Source organism: Gracilinanus agilis, chromosome 4 (genome assembly GCF_016433145.1).
Source record: "Gracilinanus agilis isolate LMUSP501 chromosome 4, AgileGrace, whole genome shotgun sequence".
Classification (NCBI taxonomy): Eukaryota; Metazoa; Chordata; class Mammalia; order Didelphimorphia; family Didelphidae; genus Gracilinanus; species Gracilinanus agilis.
The window spans coordinates 252,498,138-252,504,137 of NC_058133.1; positions in this window are offsets into that span (position 1 = coordinate 252,498,138).

The following is a 6,000-nucleotide window of genomic DNA, read 5'->3' on the forward strand; positions in this document are numbered from 1 at the left end:
ACACTCCCTAGCTCATTAGCAGCCCAGGTGCTCTTTGGTCTGTTTTCACATAGACAGGTTATGACTCACATCAAGAGTTTCCCCAAAGGAGAGGGAAAGAACATGAAATATATAATTATGGGAAAATATTCAAAATAAAAATTTAAAAAAAGTTTCCCAAAAAAGGGGAAATAAAAAAAGAATGTTATTGTTGGGGGTGGGCTGGACAGCTAGGTGAAGAAGTAGATAGAGCAAAGGGCCTGGAGTCAGACCAACTCATCTTCCTGAGTTCAAACTCCACTTCGGACACTTACTAGCTGTGAGACCCTGGGCAAGTCACTTAAACCCTGTTTGCCTCAATTTCCTCATCTGGAAAATAAACTGGAGAAGGAAATGACAAACCACTCCAGTATCTCTGCCAAGAAAACTCCAAATGTGATCACAAAGAGTCAGACATAATTGACACAACACAACAACAAAAGAGGACAGTTACAACTGGAACCAGGCAATTTAATCTTATGTACAAAAGAAAGGCTAGGGGCAGTTGGGTGGCTCAGTGGTTTGAGAGCCAGGTCTAGAGATGGGAGGTCCTGGGTTCAAATCTGGCCTCAGACACTTCCTAGCTATGTGACCCTGGGCAAGTCACTTAATCCCTATTGCCTAGCCCTTACTATTCTTCTGCCTTGGAAGTATTGATTCTAAGATGGAAGGTAAGGATTTAGAAAAAAAGAAGTACCAAAGTCAAAAGAAAGGCTAAACAGAAAAGGCTCATATTTTGCATTAACAAAAAGACTTAAAACAAGATTCAGTAAAAACTTATAAGAACTATTATAATTTGCTGAGAAACTGAGGCTTTAACCTAACCTCAGAGGGTAGAAAGCAGCTTTTAGTATTAATCATGCATTTATTTTTTTTTTAAGAGCAGCTATAGGTGGCCCAGTGGATGAAGAACACTAGGTATGGGTCAGGAAGACCTGAGTTCAAATGTGACCTCAGACACTAGCTGTGTGACCCTGGGCAAGTTGCTTAACCCTACTTGCCTCAGTTTCCTCATCTGTAAAATGAGCGGGAGAAGAAAATGGCAAACCACTCCAGTATCTTTGTCAAGAAAACCCCAAATGGGATCAAGAAGAATGGAAAATAACTGAACAACAATAATTATGCATTTTACTTTTCTCCCTTTGCTCTGCATCATTCCCCACACACACACACCCAAAGCGATTGTATAACAACCAGCTTCAGGCCAGCTCTCTCTAGGATAGCCAATGGACTCCTTTTCTTGCCACCTTTCAGCTCCATCCTATGAGTCCAGGACTTCTGAACCTGTCACTCAGAAGGTTGCCTCTGAGCCTTGACACATCTATGGCAGGATAAATACTTACTTTCCTAAAATCAAAAAGAACAAACACAAAAGAGGTAGCCTAAACCCAGGCTTAGGCAAGACATATACGTTAGATGTCATGTGCTCACAGCTCCATGGAGGTCAAGGCTGGGCTTCAGGGAGTCCGCTGCTTTTCCTATTCCACAGAACTGACATGGTTTGCCAACTAAAAGGAAGAGAGAGGAGAGGGCAGTCTATCCATTTTATACATCCACTGAGTCATTTATCACCTCTTCCAGCTTCCTGCAGGCTTCCAAAGTTTCTGTGTGGTCAACAAGAAACAATAATGGCAACTCTCCACGGATTGATCCTACAGGCCAATTCAACCTTACTACACACAAATAAATACAAGGTTACTTGAGGAGAGAGAGTATTAGCTGGGGGATTTGGGAACACTTCCTGGAGGGCAACTGAAGTAATCCTTAAAGGAAAATATGGAGGTCAAGAAGGCCAAGAAAAGAGTTTGTGTGAATGCACAAAGGCAGGAGATGTCGGGTTGAGTTTATAGAGAAGTATATAGTCTACTTTGGTTGAAATGTAGTATTTGTTTAGGACAGAAAGTTGAATCAAAGGCAGAGTGTGTTAAATGCAAGGTAGTTTCTTTATCCTAAAGGCATCTGGAAGTCAATATAGGTTTTTGATCAGGGAAGTGGCATGGTTAAGCACAATCTTTTTGACAGCAATGTGTAGGACTGATAGCCCAGGTGAGATGATAAAGATCCTTAACTAGAGAGGTAGTTGTGAGTATTCCGAAAAAGAAGAGATTATGCAATTAGAATCAACAGAACTTGGCAACTGATTAGATATGGAAAGTGAAGAAAATATGGAAAGGGTGATGTTAAGATCATAAACTTTGTTAACTGGGAGGATGATGGTACTCACATCACAAGAAAGGAAGTTTGGAGATTCTCCTCTCCTCTTTAAATTTTTTTATTCATGTATGTGCTTATTTATTGACTTATTCATTAATTGATTAGTTTCCAACCTTAAATTTTTTTTATTTTCCAAATTCTCTCTCCCTGCTGTCCCTCCTCTATCCATTAAGCGGCATAATATCAGTTACATATGTGAAGCCATGCAAAACATACTTCCATATGAGTCACGTGAACAAGGAAGTTTGAAAGAGGGTCCCTGGGGGTGGGGAAAAGATAAGAGTTACATTTTAACAAGATGAGTTTGAGATATCTCAAAGGAACACACAGTTAGAGACATAAAACATGCAATTGGCATTAAAAGACTGAAGTTCAAGAAAGAGATTGGGGCCAGATATAGAGATATATGAGATAAAGAGATATTTAGGTACCCTGCATATAAATAAGAATTGAAGCCAGGGGAGCTGATGAGATCATTAAAAGAGTATAAAGAGGATCCAGAACAGAACCTTGGGGAAGAATTATGTTTAAAGCTCAGAAAACAGGGGCAGCTGGGTAGCTCAGTGGATTGAGAGCCAGGCCTAGAGACGGGAGGTCCTAGGATCAAATCTGGCCTCAGACACTTCCCAGCTGTGTGACCCTGGGCAAGTCACTTGACCCCCATTGCCCACCCTTACCACTCTTCCACCTATTAGCCAATACACAGAAGTTAAGGGTTTAAGAAAATAATTTTTAAAAAATAGTCTTTAAAGCTCAGAAAACAGGTGATGAATCAGCAGTCACAAATGACATGGGGCAGTTAGGTAGGAGATCCATGTCAAAGGAGCCAAGGGAAGAAAGAATATTAAGGAGATGTTTGTTACAACTTACCTGCTACAATGCTTTCCATAATCATGTCTGGTTTCTGTAATTCTATACTCTTCTTTTTATGGTTTTGTATCTTATAACTTCATAACAATCCTTCCTTATCCTAAATCAGTGGTTCCCAAACTTTTTTGGCCTACTACCCCCTTTCCAGAAAAAATATTACTTAGCCCCCTGGAAATTAATTTTTTTTTTATTTTAATAGCAATTAATAGGAAAGATAAATGCACCTGTGGCCATCACTGCCCTACTGGATCGATGCAGCATCCAGCAGGGGGCGGTGGCACCCACTTTGGGAATCACTGTCCTAAATTAACAACTTGCTAATAACAACAGCTAGCATTTATATATTGCCTTGAGGCTTGTACTTTAAACATATCTCATTTATTTCTCACAACAACCCTGTGAAGTAGGTGCTATTATTATTCCTATTTTATAGCTGAGGAAACTGAGGCTGAGAAAGGTTAAGTGATTTGTCCAGGGTCACACAGGCCAGTAAATGTCTTTCTGACTACAATTCCAGGTGTCTACCCACTGTACACCAAAGAGACTCTCTCTCTCTCTCTCATACATACATATGTGTACTGTAAGAAATTAAATTAAGGGGCTTGACTAAATATATGAGGATTCTAAAATAATCTAGTGGTTGTCAATTTAAAATGTTATAGCTCAAGCTAAAATGAATTTTAGTAGCTTTTATTTACAAAAGAATGGAGAGAGTGAAAGTAGAAAAATACAAAAAGAGGATAAAGAAGATATCTACCTTATCACACTAAACATTGCTTCAGTTCAGCTGGGCAGGGCTTATTAACCCTTGACCAGAGGACCTGGAGTTCCACCCACCCAGCCTTCTCCAAGAAGGGAAGGCCTCTCTGAAACTAATCTCTCTCCAGACACCAGGAAATGAAGGCCAGCTATTCATTCACCCAAGAGGCAGTCCAAGTCCCAAGTTACCTCCAAGAGGAAGGTTACCAGTTGAAGACAACTACAGAAGAAGAAGAAAAGGAGGAGGAGGAGGAGGAGGAGGAAGAAGACAACGATCTCCAGAAGACTGCTTGCAGAAGACTCTCCAGCTGAAGAAGTTCAGGGCTTTTATAGTGACTTCTTGTTCCTTCTCCTCTTCACAGGGGCTAATCACAGCTTCCAAATTGTCTAGCACTGCCCAGGGGACAATGTCTATGGGATCTACTTCTCACCTCTGAAGGTGTTAACTCTTATCATAGACCTCTGAAAGTGTCAACCTTTTATCATAGGCTTCTGAAGGTATCAACTTTTATCATAGGGTTCAAAAGTTTCTGACTGATTGAGTTATCACCCACTTTAGCAAATGACTTGAGAACACTCTTGCATGGTGTTAAGTAAGGGTGTTTTGAGTTCTGAAGTTATCACTCATTTTAGCAAGTGATTTGCAAATTCTGTTACTTGATGGCTTACAAAGTAGGGGTGTTTTCAGTTTTGGTTGATCAATTTAAAAGTTGCTGATGCTATACAAAGAAAGTCTGATTCACACTTCACAATATATAACTATACATTATGCATAGCTATATTAATAAGGATTTGTTAGTATCTTCCTTTGTTTATGAATTTATTCCCTTCCCTGACCCCAGTCAATGTGAGTTAATGCTTCAATCTTAGAATCTCCAAAGAAGACCAAAATCTATAGACACTTGTATGAAGGCTTTGATTCTTCATCTGAAAGAATAACCCAAGGCCAATCTCCTGATTTCTAATTATCATATATCCAGCATTAATTGTCCTGGCTTTTTGTTTCCAACCCTGAAACCAGCAAAGAAAACATCACCCTTTTGGTCTTCCTGGGCTTGGACATTCTCATAGGCCCTGGCATCAAAGATGAGAACCTCCTGATTCCCCTTGTTAACTAACCTTGAGTAAGGAAACATTCCACTCCTACAGTTTCATCCTCTTTAACCAACAACTGCACTCCAAGATTCCAAAATGTTGTTCTGGACACTGGAATGGCAGATACCTTCCTCCTATTGATCACTATTCTTACCCTTGTGATAATGAGATTAAATCTACCCTGCCCATAATCACCAAAGGTGAAAACATCTCCACTTAACTCACAAGTTGGGAGGTCTGTGACCCACGTGTGCTAGAGTAAGTGACAAATCAGAATTTACTGACTGCCTCCTGGGCAGTCCTAAGAAAAGCATCTGTTGTGATTGGATATGTAAACTAAGAGGAAGGCACAGGAAGTGACACAAAAGAAGCCCCTTTAAAAGAGAGTTCAGTGAGCTCGGTGTCTCTCTTCTTGTTTGTGGCTTGGACTTGGAGGAGCTATGGAGCTGGGACCCTGAGGCTTTGGTAGATCTTAAACCTTTCCTTTGAAATTCCATGTGGTGAGTATAAAGACCAAATCCTCCTGAATTTCTCTTAAGGAACTTCTCTTTCAAAAAGAGACTCTGTGACTGAAGCTTTTGCTTTATTTGCCTCTGGGGCCCTCCAGCCCTCTGACTTTCCTGCCTTGGGCTCAAGGCCAAACTTTCCTTGGCTGAGGGTTAATTAGATCTGCTTGGATTAAACTAGGGGATCAGAGCAAATTACCTAGTATGTTAGATTACTTATCCTATCTTATCCTCTCTCTCATTTCCTTATTTCTTCTTTCTTTCCACATTTGTAAATAAACTTCCATAAAAGTCATTTTGACTTGAGGTTATTCTTTAATTGGAGATTGATAATTATTCAATTCCCTGGCAACCAAACCTTTTAATATTCACCCAATCAAAACCCCTTTTTTTTTTTTTACATTTAATATTCATTTTTAACATGGTTACATGATTCATGCTCCTCCTTTCCCCTTCAACCCCCCCCCCCGCACCCCCCCTACCCATGCGCATTTCCACTAGTTTTGTCATGTGTCCTTGATCAAGACCAATTTCCAAA